Source organism: Canis aureus, chromosome 14 (genome assembly GCF_053574225.1).
Source record: "Canis aureus isolate CA01 chromosome 14, VMU_Caureus_v.1.0, whole genome shotgun sequence".
In the NCBI taxonomy this organism is placed as follows: Eukaryota; Metazoa; Chordata; class Mammalia; order Carnivora; family Canidae; genus Canis; species Canis aureus.
Genome location: NC_135624.1, coordinates 16,664,132 through 16,685,062, shown reverse-complemented (window position 1 = coordinate 16,685,062; position 20,931 = coordinate 16,664,132). Strand labels below are relative to the sequence as shown.

At 35.2% G+C, this 20,931-nt stretch overlaps 1 long non-coding RNA gene across 5 annotated transcripts in view; it reads right to left on the bottom strand.

Annotated features, from left to right (window-relative positions):
* The window catches only part of LOC144282845 (uncharacterized), a 124,295-nt gene extending 103,607 nt beyond the window's left edge, over window positions 1-20,688 (bottom strand). For 3 of the 5 annotated variants that reach the window (XR_013351256.1, XR_013351254.1, XR_013351257.1), the window contains exons 1-3: window positions 20,549-20,688; window positions 20,102-20,200; window positions 12,502-12,532 (exon numbers count right to left, since the gene is read on the bottom strand). This is a non-coding gene — a long non-coding RNA (uncharacterized LOC144282845). The remainder of the gene's footprint in view (window positions 1-12,501; window positions 12,533-20,101; window positions 20,201-20,548) is intronic. The other 2 variants (XR_013351255.1, XR_013351258.1) reach the window with 1 other exon arrangement.
* Between the last annotated feature and the right edge of the window lie 243 nt (window positions 20,689-20,931).

Sequence of the window (20,931 nt, the reverse complement as noted above, 5' to 3'; positions counted from 1 at the left end):
TTATTGAATGTGGCATGATTATGTCTTGCCAGTGACCTGTTAGAAGATTTACCAAAGGGGTTGAATTCAGGTTGCCAAGATGCTTGGAAGTAGGATGATATATATGCTGCTCAGTTGTATTAATTCTTTCCCTTTGCAACAAATCTGCCATCTAACTTTACGAAAAGTAGATATTAAATGAATTTCTATTTTTTCCCTAGTCAACTGCAATCATCACAGACCTTCAATAAGAACTGTACTGAAGGGGCACCTGAGTGGCTCAGTTGGCTGGGAGTCTACCTTTGGCGCAGGCTGTGATCCCAGGGTCCTGGGATTAAGCCCTGCATCAGGCTCCCTGCTCTGTGGGGAGCTGCCTTTCCCTCTGCCTCCCTTTGTCTCTCATGAATAAACAAATAAAATCTTTTTTTGAAATTAAAAAAAAAAAGAACTGTACTCTAGTCAAATCACAAGATGGACACAGAGACATTTCCCAACACATTCTGGGATCTCATATGAGAAAACACAAAAAAAGAAAAAAGAAATTGTTACCTCATGCTTTCATTTTGACACTAAACTAAATGTATGAAATTGGCAGCCACTGAATATACTACCATTAGTAACTATTAGAAATTGTTTCTATAAAAATATTCTATAGATAAATTATGTTAGTTACAAAGCATAAAATGAATAGCACAAAGTAATTTGGGAAATTTTTATTAGTGAATTGGAAAAGGAGAGAATTTGGAATTAATTATTAAAGAAGAAAACTTCATATAATATTCAAAAATGATTAAAACTATGGTGATAAAATAAACTTTGCAATTTTTTCAAGACCCTTGGCTGGCCTTACTAATTTACACAAAAGCCCCAAGCTCTCAGAGCCAACCCAAGCAGAACAGGCATACACTCATCAAACTACTAAGAAGTTCCTGTGATTTTTTTTTTTTTTTTAACATTCAAGGTTTGCAAAAGAATATAATCAGCAATCCCTGTAGACAGGTTGTAAAACAATATCAAAGGCAGTTAATCATATTACAGTAAGAAAATATTTGAAAACTCATAAAAGCAGAAACTGTCTACAGATTTCAAATATATATGGCCATGGGATTTTAAAATCTGTTTTTAAAACAAATCAAGGATCTCAGAATTGAGCTAAATACATGATTTGCCACCCAAAGAGGTCCTAGAGAGTTCTGAATAACAGTCTTTAGATCAAATTTTCTCTTGGAAAAGAGCTTGGGAAAAGGAAAATGTTGTTAAAGGCACTGTATTGTGAATCTGAAACTGTAAAATATAGATGTTCTGTTTTGAAAGGAATAAAGCAAGGGGAAAAGATGGATCATGAATATATGTTTATTGTAAAGAAATACTGCCTGAGGAACATTAAATATTAATTCTAGATTTCAAACTGAAAATGTGCCTACACTATTCAGTCAGATACCAAAGTGAGACCTTGACAAAATAAAATATTCATATGTAAATAAAAGTGTTCTTAAAGGAATTTAAAGTTTATCCCTGAATCTGCCACTCTAACACTACAACACTAGAAGGTTGTCAACGTGGCATAAGTTTACTTCCTTGAAAAAAATCGTGGTTTGAAAACCACAAGAAGTTCTCAGGGAGTAAAATAATACAGCACAGATAAGGCTTTTGTGTTGTTGTTGTTGTTGTTAATTCAAGAATCCCTAAAACATTTATGAGAATTTTAAATTATGATTCATAATCATTTATTTATTCACTCAACTATAATTTATTTAGAATATTACAAGCCAGCAATCCAAGAGCTAGAAGATGTATAAAATTTCTGTACTTCTAAATTTTGCATTTTAGTTGGGATAAAACTGAATTGGAGAAAAAAAAAGTTAATAATTAAGAACAAGCCAATTTGTTAGAAGTTACATGAAGAAGTAAATCAGGGTTAAATGAGAGGGAGTTACTTGCACAGGCTCTTTTGAAACCATCTGAATGTGCTCTACATGGAAGGGATGGTGTGAGATATATAGATATATATAAAAAGCAAAATTTGCCTGGAAGTTTTAAAAGAAATCTCAATGAATTCCTGCATCCAAAGCACTGATATGACTGTTGAGGTTAGCCTTGACTTCAGAGTACAAAAATTAAGGTTTTTTGTTTTGGGTTTTTGTTTGTTTGTTTTTGTTCTTTTTGCTTTATAATTCAAGCTATGATCGGAACTTTACTGAACTAAAAGTTAGCAAACCTGAGTTCTAGTTTTCACTATTCATCTCTTGTTGAATTTATTTTTATTTAATATATATTTATTAAATGCTTACTTACATATCAGATAGTCTTGAATGGAAGCCTCAATATATAGCAGTAAAGACTATATATAAATTCTTTACCCTTTAACTTCCTTCATGGAATATGTAACAATTTTGATTTTTTAGCAATTTAGATTAATTATGAATTTCAAATCACTGGTTTAGTTCCTCTTTCCCTCACCAGAGTAAAATCTCTACAGGATCAAGAACTGTGATGTTGACCACTATATAGTTAAATTAACACTGTCATATAGTAGATGTTCTATAAATATCTGAAAAATAACAATGAAGGAAGGAAGTAGGAGGAAAGGGGAAGAAAAGGAAGGAAAGTAGGAAAAGAGGGAGGAAGGAAGGATGAAAAGAAAGGAAAAAAGAAGAGGAAAAGGAAGAAAGGAAGAGAGGGAAGGATGGAAGGAAGAGGGACAGAGGAAATTTAACATCTATTTATCAAATGTCTGTGATCAAAACAAACAACAACAATTAAACCTACCAATTTAATACAAGTAAATGGATATCTGAAGAGCAGAATGGCTACTGCTATAAAAGAGAAACACACAATTGAGAACCAATAATCTAATGGAGGTAAAGGAATCAAAGAATGCTAGTTGATAAGGTCACGCTGAGCTCTGTCACAACTTCACGTCTTTAGATAAAATAGAAGTCTGACAAAAGACTTTTTGCTGAAGTTCAGGTGAACATTTTCAACTGCTAACTAGATCTTCACTATGGATCACTCCATAGCATCGTGGACTGAATATAAACTTGTGTCCAAACTGATTTTCTCATTCTGCTCTCTACATCATGATTTCTTATTTTATAAATCATGTGATCATTCATCTCATTAAGCCAAAAAAATGAACCATCCCCTTCCTCACCTACTCTATCCAAGTGGTTTCTAAATCCTATCAATTTTCCTTCTAAATTTGTGACCCAATTCTTTTTCTCCATTCATACTTGTCCTGCCTTGTTCAAGATCCATATTGTTTCTCTGCTACGTTATAATCATGGCTATTTAACGAGGCCTTCCTATGCCTGTTCTTGGAGCTCTCATCCTACACCAAACCTATTTTTAAAAATCCGGATATAGTTATGTCATCTCCTTGACTGAAAAACTTTAGTACCCTTCCTTTAGTAAGTATAAACTTAGCATAAATAAAAGTTTCCCATCATTTGTCCTATAAATATGTTCCTACCTTATATTCCCTGGGCTCCAGTCATACCCAAGTGTTTAAATTTCCTAAATATATCCTTTTTCTCATCTCCATAATCTGCATACTTGTTTATTCTACCTGAAATGCCTACCTCCCTTTGCATATATAACTAATTCCTTCTCACCTTTCACTTTTCCCAAATTTATACTAGATAATATTACACAGTTTTAGCCTCCGTGTATAACTCTTTATAGAAGTTAACACAATACCATGTGGTAGGTGATACACTTGTCCTTCTCTATGGAATTTTGAACTCTTGAAGAGCAAAAAGTCTTGTGTGATTCACTTATACTATATCGGTGGTACATGGTTGGCTCCTTACAATACTGAATAAATCAATTAAAAATTAATTAATTAGTATGCCATCACATTTTATTATCTCATCCACAGAATATTTTTTGGTGGCTAAGTTTATTTCTAAGCTACTCTATAGCCAAACTTCTAATATTTATTTTAAAAGGAGAAAAAGTATTCCAGAATTCTGCACCTTATTCTAATCAGAAATTCACTTCTATTTCTTCTACACAGAACATGTATACATGCATGAACACCTGCCTATAGGCTTACTATTCAGTATATTTAGTTTTCTTACTAGGAAAAAATAGGATTAAATAGGAAAGATGGTGGTGAATTATAAAATTGCACTGTTGATGCATATTAGCATGGCAACGAATGGTTACCTTTGATTAGGAGAGCTTTTAAAATTCCAATATATGCGAGTAAAGCATTTTAAACTGCAGTGAGTTTTGTCACCATTTTCTTAAAAGAATTAAAAAATCTAAATGACTCCAGGTATAAGTTTTAAGGTAGTATATGCTACATACCATAACCATTGGGTATACACGCACATGCATGCACACACACACACACACACACACCGTAAAAGTGTGGAGATGAGCAATTAAATGGAACTTTAGTTAAGATAGATTTTTTTTTTATATTGAACGCTAACATCAGCAAAAAAAAAAAAAAAATCAATCAGTACAAACCAGCATCTTTTTAAAAGGGAAATAAATACAGGACACAGTTCTAAGAAGGAAGCAACATCCACAACAGAAAAAAAAAAAAAAAAAAACAACAACAACAACCTTAGGCTGACAATTTAAATCTATTCATGCTTTCTAAATCTTGATTAATTAAAAAACCAATAAGAATGACTCAGGAGGTGCTACTGACACAATAAGCTAGAACTAAACATTGAGTAACACAAACTATTCTATTATCAAACATAGTCAAGGAGAACAAAATAAACACCACTTCATAATACAAACCCTAATTATAAGAAAAGTAAATCCTCAGACACAATGTAACCAGACAGATGTATAATTATGTAGAGAAACATGAGACACCCACGCCACTAATCTCCACCTACTCCCTTAGTATCCCAAGGTTGAATCTGTAAGAATGTTGATGGGATGAAAAAATCAATTAGTATATTTAAAACCGGAATTTATCATTTCAGTACTTTTGTTTAACCGTGTAACTTTCTTATTGACACTTGACAGTATTTAGGAGCCTTTCTTAAAAACTCTTATTAAGGCTTGTATCATGCTATAGTGAAATTGCTCATTTTCCTGTTCTCCATCCCATGCAACTATAAGCTTCTTGAAAATACGAAGTACAAAAAAAAAAAAAAAAAAAGAAAATACGAAGTACATTGTCTACAGCATCTTTAATGCCTACCATTGCTTAGATGCATAATAGGTGTTTGTGATCTTCTGTTCCTGTTGAATAGTCAGGACCTAATTGTCAAAGACCACCAGGAACACACCCGTAGTTAAACAAATAGTTTTTATGACTCATGGCAGAGAGGGAAAACACCCATTCTGGAGAACCATGGTCATCTCAGTAAGAGGGTGTTAGAAACGACACAGTATTTAGGACTGCACTGGGTGACTTTGGAGAAGATCAAAGGAAACAAGGTTTTGCTGGGCTTTACTCTAGATTTGATACCATTGGGAAGTAGGATTAATTCTATGATTGGTTATTGTAATACATCTTACATAGAAAAAGGTAAGATGTAATTAATAAAACAGCAGCAATGGCTCATAACAACCATGTTAGGAGGATGTATTATCCTTTTGTTGGTTTGGACAATATTTATGTCTTTGACCCTGTTCAGATATGATTATGGAGTGGTCTTGTTTTTTTTCTTGATTCTTCATAGTAAAGGAGTGGCCTTGTCTGATGAAGATATTTGGTAAAATTTTCTGGTTTCCAGAGAATACAAAGTCCTAGCTATGCATGCCAAGCCCCTCCTACCAACACTAAGGCCTGACTGATAGTATCAGGTCAGCTGCTGAAAGGGGAGACCGCCTTTCTCTTTCTTAGAAGAAGTGGATTAATGAATTGCTTAATACCATTTTTTCCTCCTCTCAGCAATTGACCTACTATTGCACAATGTATCAATTGCCTAATTGATCAAAATCATCAAAAACTTTAGTCCATTCATTGGAAAGGCCATTTATTGATCCACTATATACCAAACTTTCAACTGCCTTGTAATAGACAGCCTCCGTAGATGATTATCATCAAATCTTCTTCTCCTTCTAAATGTATGCAGTTCTACCCATTGATAGATACAGTCCATTTCTTTTTCTCTTGACTCTGTGATAGCTTTAAAATTTGGTTTGATCAGGGGCATCAGGGTGGCTCACTGGTTGAAGGTCTGCGTTTGGCTCAGGTCATAATCCTGGGGTCCTGGGATTGAGTCCCACATCAGCACCCCAAAGGGAGTCTGCTTCTCCCTCTGTTTATGTCTCTGCCTCTCTCTGTGTCTCTTATGAATAAATAAATAAAATCTGATTTTATTTATTTATTTTTTTTGCTTTGATCAACTGAGTAAGCTGAAGTGATGCTGTTTCATTTCCACGCCTGACTCTTAAGAGGTCTATCTGTCTTTTGTCTTGGAAGCCAGTCACCATCCCAGAAGCCTGAGCACTCATCTTCCTATAAAAATACCCAAGCTAGCCATATGGAGAGAGAGAAAAAGGCCATGAGGAGAAACACTGAATATGAAAGAGGCATTTTTAGACCTTTCGGCCTAGCCTAACCCCCAACCAAATACACAGGCATGACTAAACCAACACAAGTCTACCAGAAGAATCATCCAGTCAACTCACAGAATTGAAAGCAAATAAAATAGTTATGCTTTGGAATGACTGTTACACAGCAATAAATATTTGTAGGAACCCAGAATATGAGCTCATCCAACACTTTAGGAGTCTACTCATCCAAAAGGTAGGTATATTTCTTGAGAGTTAAAACAATAAAAAAGACATAGAAAACTACCATTTTCATTATGAGTCGTATGAAAACATGCAAGTTCTTCATTTTTTTTTCCTACTAACTTCTGAGAAACTTTAAACAGTAAAACTTCACTGGATAACTTAAATTTTCATTTGTGTCTGTAAGAGAAATTTTATAACAAATGGGCTAAGAATGTCCATTTTACAATTTCTATAATAATTATATATGTGAGGGCAGAATTTTAAATAAAAATAAATGAAGACTTCCTAGAGAAGAACTAACTAACGTACCCCAAATGAACAACTTTATGACCTAATATTATATAAGAAAGCAGAGTAGATGTTTGACATTATAGGCTGGGAGTAGAATAATACAATTTGAGGCAACAGTTTTGGATGGAACCATTCTGAGTAGGTGGCTGAAGGGAAGTAAGATTAAGGTTGCCAGATCAATAGGAGATAGGGCTGATATTCTAACAGGAAGTTCAGAAAATGCTAGCAACATTGTTGTCCAACCAGAAAGAATACTTCAACTTTTTTATTTTAAGATTTTATTTATTTATTCTTTACAGACACAGAGAGAGAGAGAGGCAGAGACACAGGCAGAGGGAAAAGCAGGCTCCACACAGGGAGCCCGATGCGGGACTCGATCCCGGGTCTCCAAGATCACATCCCAGGCCAAAGGCGGCACTAAACCACTGAGCCACCAGGGCTGCCCAATACTTCAACTTTTAAACAATTTGTGTCTTCAAAGACACCTAGAAATATAGCTAAAATTTTTCTTACAAAGACCACTTGGGTCCAATAGCACTTCAGTTATAGTTACTTGAAAACTTAAGAGTCTCAAACTATAGATATTACAGATGGTATTTCTTTCTAGAGGTTCACTTGGTTTGGATCTTGTTCAACATGCCCATTACCAATGGTCTAATTTGATTATAGAGAAATCTCACATGTGTATCTGTGCCACATATACTTTCAAAGAGCATAATCTCCAATGTCCATTTCACACTGAGCCATATATCATAATTGGTAACATTTATGTGCTGTATAGCAATAATTATTTTTATTTTGGTAATGCTCTTTTAAAAGCTATCAATGATACTATGAATATAATTACCATTGAAATTTCCTTTTGGGATCCCTGGGTGGCGCAGCAGTTTGGCGTCTGCTTTTGGCCCAGGGCGCCATCCTGGAGACCCGGGATCATGTCCCACGTCAGGCTCCCGGTGCATGGAGCCTGCTTCTCCCTCTGCCTGTGTCTCTGCCTCTCTCTCTCTCTCTCTCTCTCTCTGTGACTATCATAAATAAATAAAAAATTAAAAAAAAAAAAAACCGCTGGTGGTTTAAAAAAAATAAAAAGAAATTTCCTTTCAATGATAGTTAGAAATTAGAAACTTTAGCCAACAACCTTTAAGAATAGACTTTAAGGAAGCCTAAAGCCTGGAATAACGAAAAGATGGTACACCTGGGAAAACCACCTTTGATTCACTTACAATAAACACTAGGGAATATAACTGATTTGTGAGTAGTTGAAAATACTCAAGCTGTTGGCAGATGAGCTTTTGGTTGGATTTTGGTTGGAAAGCAAAAATTTCACTTGAATCTAGAAATATATCCTGTCACCATAAAAAACGTCAGAGAGTTGCTCTGCAAAAGGAGTAATGCACTACAAGGGTGGCCCTGAGCACTGTTGCAGGGATTTGAAAGTCACAGTAACTTGTCCTTTGGACTGCGGCTGCTTTTGTTTTTCAGGCTCTGAGTAACAATTTTGTTGTGTATTTTAAAGGACCCGTGTCATCTGACTGAGCCTTTGGACATCTTTCTGGTACCATCCTCATAACGCAAGTCCTGCAGATTGATGCCTAAATTAAGTTTAATGCACAGCATTGCACTCCTGGTATACTGATTTGGGAAGATAGAAAACAACCAGAGGATATGATCCCAGGAAAAACAGGGCCAATCATATTTTTCACCAAACTTGGTACCAGATAGCAAAAGCTACATAGCTGGAGAACTAGGAAAAACAGCTGTAAAAGTGTGGTATGTCTTTTGACTGGAGGCTCTTTGGTACTTTGGCCAATTGGTTAAACACACATACCCACCCTAAAGTATGAAGTAAGCAAAATGTATAATTACCCTATGGCTTCTATTGGCTCAGTAAAAGAGGCACCTGAGGTTTTACTAAACAAAATGAAACAGGAAACCACCAGATTAGGAGTCTGGCTGGCAAGGAACCAGATACTAAAACCGTGGTCTCCATAGCTGGACCAAAGACAGCTGCTACTGTGGTGCTGTAAATACGGTGATGCTGCGAATGGCTGAAGTTCTGCAGGACTTGCAAGTCCCAGCCTGGCAGGCAGCAATTTTCTAGGCATGCTTTTGTAAACTGCTGAGGTATTGGATATGGGAAAGAGTAAAAAACAAAAAAACAAAAAACAAAACACAAACCTCTGAGAGTGCTTTATTCATACTGATGCAGTTTTAACTGCAGGGGAAAAAAATGATGAGAGGGTCAGATCACAGGAAGGAGACAAAGTAAGCGAAAGTCTTGGTATTATTTTTAATTGTGAGTAACTCTGTTTTAAGATGTGTGAGCTAATCTTGTCGTTTTTACAGACAGTCTGAAATGAGAGCAGTGACCTTGGAGCACTGTGATTTGTGCAAGCTAATTGGGTTACAAATAATAGTATTCAGAAGATGGAGTATCAGAAATAATTTTCTAATTAGAACAGGTGGCCTCCAAGTACAAATGTAAAAGTACTTAATTGAGACAGAAAACTTTAATTGTAAGAGTAGGCAAAAGTTATTTCATTTTGAAACTTCTGATTAAAATATGGTAGATACATATATGGGATCTGGCCAGGAATAAATTGTTCTCCAACTATGGCATTGTTGCTGTTCTGAGCACCAAATTTCTTTGTTGTTCAGAACTATCCCACCCATTAGAAGATGATTAGGATCTCTGCCCCCTGCTCACTAACAGAAGGGCATTATCTTAGGTTCCAAAGTAATTGAGCAAAAGCATTTCCACACAATTAAGGGGAAAAAACTAATAGATGTACCATCTGAATATATATTTAATAAATATGAACTGATACATTTTGATCAGTCCAAGATTCCTAGCATATTAATATGGCCTTGTACCCATGATGATGTCTATTTCTGATATAATTTTGATGAGAGGAAAATGACTTCTCTGGGTTTAAGATAATTGAAATGGGGGCAAGGGAGAAGGGGAGGATGGAGTGGCAGTACATCTGAATCATCCCTTAGGTACCAAGCCTTAATTTAAAAAGTATTTCCCTGTTTTTATAGTTTGAAGCAACTATTTCTATGCTGGGAAGAATCAGTGTGGGTGAATACATATTCAGTATGAGATGGTTCAAGTTTGGGTGAAATGCTTCATAAAAAAGAGATGAACCAAGTAGGAGTTGACAAAAGTAAGCATCTATCTGTAGATCAAAGGTGAAGAAAAGAGTCCAAGAGTGTCATGAGAGAAGATACAGACTTGATACAAATGCTAAACCAGCTGAGACCTTTTGCTAATGCAGGTCAGGAATGCCTTCTATCTAAGGAGTTCATGCATTTCATGGAAGTGACTCCATCTGGAATGGCAATACAAATGCTTTCTGGTATAGTCAGTCTCCTGTGAGACTTGCTAAGTCCGTGAAGACAAATACTAATTTGAAAGGCAAAACAAACAAAAAAGCAAAACAAAAACGTTGGTATTGTAAGCCACTAGCAGATAGTAAATCTGAAACAGCTAATTCATGGAAGATTTTGTCAGTATATGCTCATGGTCACTCCATGCAGTTACTCTGCCTACACCAAGGGCAAAATAAGACAATCAATGACTTTTTGATATTTGGCAAAACCATAACTGCCTTCTCTCTACCAATATACCCAAAGTGAAAAAAAAATTAAATTAAATTAAAAAAAAAAAGAAAACAATGTACCCAAAGTGATTTTGTGCCCTTCTCTATTAAAGTCATGCAATGGGCTCCCATGGAATGTAAAATCTAGCATGCAGATATGGTATGCCTTATTCATTCATACAAAATGTTGAATATTTGCAACTGATCTATCCATAAAAAGAATTTATTCAATATGTTTTTAAGTATATATTAAAATCTCTGGAGATGAATCTAAAGTGACAGGCAATTACATTGTGAGATATCTAAATGTAACATAAGCATGAAGAGAAGACAAATTTATTAGTGATATTCATGAATTAGATTTTGTGAAACATCACAGTATCGTAAAAATGTGAATCTAAGTCATTACCCTACTGAAACTTTGGGGTATAGTTTTTAAAATCTTTGATTTTCCTACATGTTAATTCAATTATATTTTCTGGCATTTTTCTTTTTTTGTTAGACAAAAACAATAGACATTGATATTCACAAAAGTTTTTTTAGCAATTTGAATTTAACATTAAGGTTACCTGAGATAAAAGTTGAGTAATGATACAAATGAGAAGGAAAAAAAAAGGAAAAGATAAAGTTTTAGACTCAACTTCTAAGACTTCTTTGTCTGAATTATATTGGTTCCTGGTTATTGCCTATTAACTATTAGAGATTCTAAATGAGATATTAAATATTTTTATTTAGCAAGTCTTTAGCTTTCTCTCTAGAAATGGTCATATTCCTTTCTTCTTATTTCCCGAACTTACACAGGACCAGACAATTTCTAGACTTTAGAGCCAGTTCTAAAATTATTATTTTTTAATTCAATTAGGTAATATAACAATACATTAGTTTCAGATGTATTGTTCAATAATTCATCAGTTGCATATAATACCTAGTGCTTATCACATCACATGCTTTTCTTAATGCCCAATACCAATTATCCCATCCGCCCTCCCACTCCCTTCCAGCAACCCTTAGTTAGTTTTCTATAGTTAAGAGTCTCTCATGGTTTTTCTCCCTCTCTGATAACTTGCTATTCTGTTTTCCCTCCCTTCCACCATCATCCCCTGTGCTGTTTTTTGAACTTAAAGAAGAAGAAGGAAAAAAAGGATTCCTTTCTGAGGGATGACTTATAATTTAAAAATTACTTTTTGTAATAGTATATGTGGCATGGTACATCAAAGCAAATGGGAAAAAGAAAGTGAATATAAAGGACTGTGTTTAAAAAAATTAGGTGCAGGGACGCCGGGGTGGCTCAGTGGTTAAGTTTCTGCCTTCAGCTCAGGGCCTGATCCTGGGATCCCGGGATCAAGTCCCACATCGGGCTCCCTGCGTGGAGCCTGCTTCTCCCTCTGCCTGTGTCTCTGCCTCTCTCTCTCTGTGTGTGACTATTATAAATAAATAAAAATTAAAAAAAATTAAAAAAAATCTTAAAATAAGGTGTTATATAAATTGGAAATTATTGATCTAAAGATATAATCTTCTGTAAAAGGTCATTTTTATGTTGTGTCACTTTAGGATCTGTTACTTTGTGCCATTCTGCTTTTTTTTTTTTTTAACTATATGGAGTAGTTTAAATTCTTATTGTATTAATACTGCTTGTGATTTAATTTTCTATGTTTTATGTGTGTGTATGGAATACATATATATAAGCATAAGTGACATACATATCATGAATTGCAAGATTCAATTATTGTTAGGCCAATTATTTTCAACTTGATGTACAGATTCAGCACAACTGCAATCCAACAAGCTCTTTGGAAGATATCAACAAAATTATTCTAAAGTTTATATGAAAGTCAGATATCTAGAATAGCCAGCCTAATACTAAAAAGAACAAAGCTGACTCACATTACTCAATTCCAATACTTACTGTAAAACTACGTCAATCAAGACAGCATATCCTGGCAAAAAAGAAAAAAAAAAAAAAAACCACATAGATCAGTGCAACAGAATATAGAGCCTAAAAATAGTTTCACACAAATTTAGTAAGTTGACCCTTAACAAGGGAGCAAAGGCAACTCAATGAAGAAAAGACAATCCTTTCAAAAAATGGTGCTGAAATAATTTGTGGTCCCTAAGTAAAAACATAAACAAAGTCACAAACCTTTTATTTTTCAAGAAAGTTAGGTAAAAATTGATCATAGGCCTAAGGGTAAACACAAGATGTTACAACTAGAAGACAACATAAGAAGAAAACTAAGTAACAAGTGATATGGCTTTGGTTGATTTCTAGAGCTAATACCAAAAACACAACCCATGAAAGAAACAAAGTGTAAATTATACCTTAAAATTTAATACATCCACTCTATGAAAGATCCTGCCTGTTAAGAGAATGAAAAAATAAATGGGGCACCTGGATGCTCAGTTAGTTAAGCATCCAAATCTTGGTTTCAGCTCAGGTCATGATCTCAATCTTAGAGTCATAGGGTGAAGCCCTTCCTTGGACTCTGTGCTTAGCAGAGTCTGCTTGAGATTCTCTCCCTCTCCCTCTGCCTCTGCCCTTCCCACTGCCTGTGCTCTCTCTTGCTCTAAAATACAATAAAGAAATCTTTTTTTTTTTTAAAGAAAAAAATAGTCAAAGATTGGGAGAAAATATTTCTAAAGCATATCTGATACAGAACTTCTAGCCAAATATACAAAAAATGCTTAAATTTCAAAAATAAGAAATCAAATTAAAAAACTGGGCAATAAATTGAAAAGATTTCACCAAAGAAAATCCATATGTAGCAAGCAAGTATATAAAAAGATGTTTAACATAATATACAATTATGGAATTACTAATTAAAACAGTGAGATACCACCGCACACTTATTATGACTGATTAAAATTTTTAAAACTGAGAATACCAGTTGCAGCAAGAATGTGGATCAACAGAAATTTTCATTCCTTCTTGGTGGGAAGGCAAAATGACAGCAATTTTGTAAGATAATTTAACATTTTGTTACAAAACTAAACATAGTCCTTCCATATGATCCAGCAGTTGTGCTAACAGGTATTTCCTAAATAATTTGAAAACTTATGTCCCCATGAAAACCTGTATTAGAATGTTCATAGCATCTTTATTCAAAATCACTAAAAGCCAGAAGGAACTAAGATGTCATTCAATAGATGAATGAATAAGCAAATTGTGGAACACCTATACATTTGTACAATGGAACATAATTTAACCATAATAAGACATGAGTTATCAAAGCACAAAAAATAAAGAAAAATGAATCTGAAATAATAATCTGAAATAATAAGTTAAATGAAGTTAGTCTGAAAAGGCTGTAAACTATATAATTACCAATTGTACATCATTTTAGAAAAGGCAAAACAATAGTGATGGTAAAAAGTTCATTGGTTTCCAGGGCTTCAGGATCAGAGAGGGTAGGGATGAATATATGAAGCACAAGAGGAGGCTAAACTATTCTGCACAATTCAGGAATGATGACACTATACATGTGTCAAAACCCATAGAACTTTATACCCCAGAGTGAACCTAAATGTGAAGAGGAAGAGGAAGAGGAGAAAAAATAAATATGTAGGAAGTCAGAGGAATCCCAGGATGGAACACAAACTATAATAAACTGATCTAATTTTATTACAAATGTACAAAATAACCAGCACTTTTGAAGTAATGGCTGACTTTAAAATTATGGAAAGAAATACATAAGATGGGATCCCTGGGTGGCTCAGCACTTTAGCGCCTGACTTTGGCCCAGGGCGTGATCCTGCAGACCGGGATTGAGTGCCACATTGGGCTCCCTGCATGGATCCTGCTTCTCCCTCTGCCTGTGTCTCTGCCTCTCTCTATCTCTCTGTGCCTCTCATGAATAAATAAATAAAATCTTAAAAAAAAAAGAAATACATAAGATGATACACAAGATTTAGAACATTTTGTAGTGTCAGAAAGTAAGGAAGTGGTAAAAAATAATAATAGTAAGTGCAGAATCTATGTCAAGGAGACACAGGAGCCAAGCTGAAGAGTTCCCAGTGGGCAAACCTGGGACAATTTTTGTAAAAATGATGAATAAAATTATATTAGATTAATTTAAAAAGTTATAAAATAAATATCCATGAGTCCATACTGTTATAAATAAATGACTGAATAAGTTAAAAATTACATAAATAAGAAAGAATAGACAAATCTACCACACAGGAGAATTCCAAACAACGTATTTGGATACTGCTCAAAAAGAGCTGCAGCATTAACTCTCTGCTACTTACATGTGGTTGCACATAGTGCTTCCCTCCAAAATGTACAGTATGGAAGGGAGGAGGGAAAGAATAATTTTATAGTGCAGAAACCTATTATCGAGGTTATCATCAAAAAATGATAAGTCATGTTATTAAAACATACCCCTGATATAACATGATGAAAGTGGCACTTTATTTTTATGGTCTTTTGACCCAAAACCCATATACCAATTCTAATCACAAGAAAAAACATAGACAAAAATCTCAGCTGAGGGGCATTCTACAAAATATCTGACCAGTATTCCTTAAAATTGTCAAGATCATTAAAAGCAAAAGTGGAGAAAGTGTCAATAGTCAACCAAGGGAGACAGGATAACTAAATGTAATCTGGTATCCTTGATGGAATACTGAACAGAGAAGGGACACATATTTGGTAATAACTGAGGAAATCTGAATAAAATGTGGACTTCAAGTTAATAATGATGCCTCAACATCAGTTTGTTAATTGGAACAAATGTACCATATTAATGTAATACCCTAAATAATATGGGGACAATGTCTTTGTAATTTTTTGATAAATGTGACACTGTTCTAAAAATTAAAAGTTTATTTAAAGAATAGATCAACTTAAAAAAAGTTATCTCTATCCCATGAAACATTTTCCACATGTGTTAATATGTGTGATAAGTAATTGTAATCTGAGCTACATGAAGTCCTGGAAATACTGCAGGTTTCATGAGCTTTATTCATTTGACAATGCATATGGAGCACAAGGAATGGAATGGGAAGAGGCACGCACTTAACACTGCTTTAACTCAGTTTTAGTTAAAGTTTCCACAGCTTACTGATCAAACAATATTGACAATGTATTTGAGGTCTGTGTGTGTGTTTGGGAGAAAAAGTCTATTAAAAATCCAGGCACATCCTAGAGGAGAGTAATGTTTTAATTCATTCGCTAGAAAAGAATCACTGCTCAGGAGTTCATGGAACATAATAATTTTGCAAGGACTGGAAATAACTGTCCCAACAGATGTTAAAGACATAGAGAAATTCTCCTCTCAGCCCTATTTAATTCTATCAAATAAACTCTTTGATAGGGGTTATTAGATCCCTCTCCAGTAACTTCTGTTATCCAAACAACTTAATAGACTTCTACATTTATACTGTAGAAACCTAGGTTTCCAAGACTTCACAAAAATGTGTGCTTAGGGAATACCCTCCCTGAAGTCAAGCTCTCAGCAATTTATTTTTCTTTTTACTAAAAGAACCAAACCCAAGGCTTCATATTGTACCCAAGAATTCAGTGTTCTCTTGAGCAAAGCACCAATGGAGAAAACGAAGTGAAAATAAAAGAACAGATAGAAAGTAGGACACTATTAAAAATAATGCATTTTAGCTAGTGTTTATTGTGTGCTCACTATATGCTAGGTAGGCAGAAGGTAAAGTTGCTTTACATCATAGCCCTGAAGTTCAAGGAACTGAAAAGCTTACACCTCTTCCTATTCTTTTTTTAAATGTGTTTCTGTGAGGTACAGAATGAGAAGTAGATCTGTTATAAACAACATATTTCACTATGACTTACCTTAGTGCCAAGATCTCTTACTTTAATGATTTAATTAGTGGTTTCTAGCTCATTAATATAACTTATCTTTTATGTTTTTTAATACATTAACTGGTTTATGGCTAATAAACTAACAAAATACAGCTGTCTATATACTAGCTATGAAAGACTTAGAAAGAATTTAGAGCCAATTATTTCAATCTCATTCCAGAAGCTGTCACAGATTTAAAGTTATACAGTTTCTAAGGAAAGCCTCAACTGTCTCCTATACACAATTTATACACCATCAATTACCGAGTGATCCAAAAACTAAAGTATTCCTTGGAAAGAAAATTAGGAAAGAAACTGAACACTCATCAGATATTATTTAAATTTAGACATTGCTTTTACTATATTTTTTAATTTGGGTTTTACCCATTTCACAATATCTATCTTGAAACCAGACTGTTCACAATGCAGATAATTAATATTTAAAATAACTTAGAGAGATGATTGATAGATGAAATGACATCTCAACCAGAGCATTTGTGCTTGAGAAAATATTATCTGGATAGGTGACTTGTTTTGAGCACTTGATTGAATGCAACAAAGCAATTGATAGATTCATCACAGTGATATTAGTTTATAATTTATTCAATTGGTTAGTTCACTTTAAACTGTCAATCGAGATGTAGATATATGAATAAAATCATGAATATCTTTTTCAAACCACTACATTCCTTTTTCCTTCTTTAGCATTAAATTTGCTATAGAGTTTAAATTCCTTTATAACAAACTTGCCATGACATAACAGTTAAAGGGCATGAAAACTATGTTGTCTCTTGGTCTCTCTTGGTTTCCATTAGGATTCTACCCTTGGCTCTGTGATTAATTTTCCATGGTGATCTATCTATCACCTTCTATTTCAAGGAAACTTTTAATTCATTGTTTGCACTACTATCACCCCATCCACTAACCTAATGAGCATAATCAGATTTCCTCATTTTACTGATGTAGTTCCAAGTCTAACATAATAGCTAATACTATGCTAAGCATTATTTGTTGTGTGTGTGTTTGTGTGTGTGTGTGGTAAATGCAAAATACAAAGTGGACTTCCAGATCCAGCTGCGAGGTGGAGTAGACATTCTAAAATGCCCTCCGGCACTTCAAAATACACAGAAGCTGTCCTCTTTATATTAGAAACACAATAGAATACTAAACAGTTTTGAAAGTCCAGCCCAGATCTTACTTTTATGTAAACCAGACTACAAAACTCTTTGTTTTTTATCCTTCAATTTATAAAGATACTACCTTATGAGCAATTTATAAGAAAATATAAATATTAACTAAAATACCCATTCATTTTTTAGAATTGGTTGGTCAAATAGTTTTATAAATCTATTTGTTGTGTAGATTTCTTGCTTTTTATAAAATTCATTTAAACAGATTCATTGTGTTGCTTTTCCATGAATCTTCCAACAAACGTGCAAAACAATTCCCCAAACAAAATTGCATTAAAATTTTAAATAGAATTTTACCTGGCTATTTTTTTTTAAATTTCAGTACACTTGCTTAGACACTAATGCTAAAAAGAATCGTTTTATCAGATAAAATGTATTTATTTTTAAAGATTTATTTATTTATTTATTTATGAGACACACACACACACACACACTCTCTAGAGAGAGAGAGAGAAAGGGGCAGAGACACAAGCAGAGGGAGAAGCAGGCTCCATGCAGGAAGCTCGATGTGGGACTCTATCCTGGGACTCTGGGATCACACCCTGAGCTGAAGGCAGACGCTCAACCACTGAGCCACCCAGGCATCCCAAGAGGAGACTTTCACTTAAGGAAGAAGATATACTTCACTCTTGTGCAATATTCATTTCAAGACACTAAAGATAAAACATGTGGTATGGGACCACTGATTCTTTTTATTTTTTAATTTCTGCCATTTTCAAAATGTCTCTTTGTAGTCAAGGATGAAGCATCTACCTCTTCATATTATTATGAAAATAAGCTGCCTCTAAGTTACCTAAGGGGTGGAAATATATACTGCAACGATAATATACAAATATAAGTATATCCAACTTAATAATTAGTTCAGAAGAAAGGTTTCTTTGCAGAATCAACTAGTAATTTTAATACAAATGATTACTTTATAAATTCATAGACAAAATGAATGTATCTTTTCAAATTTATGTATTTCATATTTTACTTATTTTTCATTTATCCAAGAGATATGCCTCTCTTGGTTTTATGGTTATTCTCATTATGTTAAAAGATTTTCCTCTCTCAAAAGAAATAAATTTGTTCAATAATGCCAATGTTAAAAAGACATTTTGAGAAGAGACATATTCACAAAATTAGAAAGTGCCTTCTAATGACATCAGTATTTAGATGAATATTTGCACATCTTTAATGATAAATCAAAAAGGTGAGTCTCTCTACTCAACCAAACTTGGAAATGAGGAAAACTATCCTCTCGATGTGCTTAGCATTGCCAGGAATACTTTTGATGATGCCTATCTTTTAAAAGCATCTTCAAATGAAAAAGCAAAAGAGAAATGAACATTGGCAGGATGAAGCTTGAGGCTCTTTAAACTGTCAACTTGTCATTTTTTAGAGAATTACGTTTAGCTTAAAATGATTTTACATTATTTCTAATTCTGCTTTTAATGCTATTTCCCATGAGTTGATTTCACTATATGTATCAGAGATAAAATATTTCTTATATCATTTATGTTAGATATAATATATATTTTTACCTGCTTTAAATTTTCCTCATTGCACTCAAGAGTTTACTTAAGGACATGCTTATCTATGGTGGGACTTAATTTTAAAGGTTAATTGAGAATTCTTTTTTACATCATAAAATAAAGTATCTTGTTGGAATTCACTTCATCATTTTGAAGAAATAAAAAAAACAGCCTGGATGTACCCATGAAAATCTGGATCCCACCACAAAGTACAATGCCTTAAATAACATTCATATCGTGATGAGAAAAATTAAAGCAGAGAAAATATACTTTCCTCTCTAGCTTATTACAGTAATAAATCCTATAATTGAAAAATGGACAGTTTCTTCTGCAACAGCAAACTAGGAATGAAGCAGCATGATTTTATATTGGAATAAATACACAAAGCTTTGCTTTATTCTATGGTGGGAATACTAAACAAATCTTTGAAAAATCACTGGCATTTATACATAAAGAGAAATTAAAGGATTTAACCATTGTCTAGTGAATGTAGTCAATGTAGTCAGGACAGGTCAATGAAGCCATGTTACCTGACTTGGAAAGAAAAGGTATGGGTTCAAATATCACCCTTTCCATTCACTAGTTCAGGGATCTTGAGCAAAAGATTTAGCCTCTGAGCCTCAAATGAAAAATCAGATGTCTGCTTTCTTTCAATAGATTACTTTGAAATTACGACATATGCTGGGAAGTTCTCAACGTGAAGAAACCTGGATTGAAATGGGTTCTGGAGTCGCAGTCACCGAGGTGGCTCATTCGGTTGAGCATCTGCCTTTGGCTTAGGTCATGATCCCCAGGTCCCAGTATCCAGCCCCACATTCGGCTCCCAGCTCAAGGGGAGTCTGCTTCTCCCTCTCCTTGTGCCCCTCCTCTGCTTGTGCACTCGCACTCTCTCTCTCTCTCTGTCCCTCAAATCAATCTATCTTTAAAAATAAAATAAAATAAAATCGGTTCTGAATAAAGTGCTACTTTACTCAATGGTTTAAGTGGGATTACCCATGGTGAATTCTCATCTGGTACTCGCTGTTAGCCGCGTTCTTCCCTCTTCCTGTCTTCCTCCCCATTGTATAAGTGGCTCAATCTGCAACATTCTACCTGGAGGAAGAGATGATACAGTGTTGGAGAAGGTCATGGAGAGGAAGTGACCCCTGGCTGGCTTGTGGGCTGGACCCGGGCAAATGGAGACTTCTCACTCCCACTCCTTCCCTTGTCCACAGAATGGTTCTGCCCACCATTCCCAGAGTGTTGGGCCATCTTCAAGGACACAGGCTCCAGACACTAATGCCTTGAGGCCTTCTTGACGGTGCACATGACTGGAGACCACGAAGACTTCGATATAAGCTTCTACTACAATTCTTGCAGCGCCTAAGACAAGCCTGGTATAGAACTTCCCCTGCTCATAAACACGGCCACCTAGGAGTCTAGAGTGTGGTCTGCTCCTACCTTTGGGCCTCCTTGGCCTCCACATACAGGGCCCAGGTTGCGAACCAACACCTGGCAACCCAGCCTGGATCTTGGGAGAGCGGTATCACCTGCGCGGCAATCCTGGGCGGGCCTCACACCTTCCGGGTAGGAGCAGTGCCCCGGATGTGCCTCACTGGATGGATATCGCGAGAGTTTGGAACCGCGGGAAACGCCGGCTCGCCCGCGGAGCTTGTTGCATCTGCGCCTGCGCGGGGTGCACTGCGCAGAAGGTAACCGCGGCTGTGCGGCGGGCTGGGCTGGGCTGGGCTGCGCTGCGCTGCGGGTAGTTCTGTGCGATTCCGATGCTGGGCTGGGAGCTGAAGCTCCAGTGAGAAACTGGCAGGAGGAGCTCATGTGAGAGA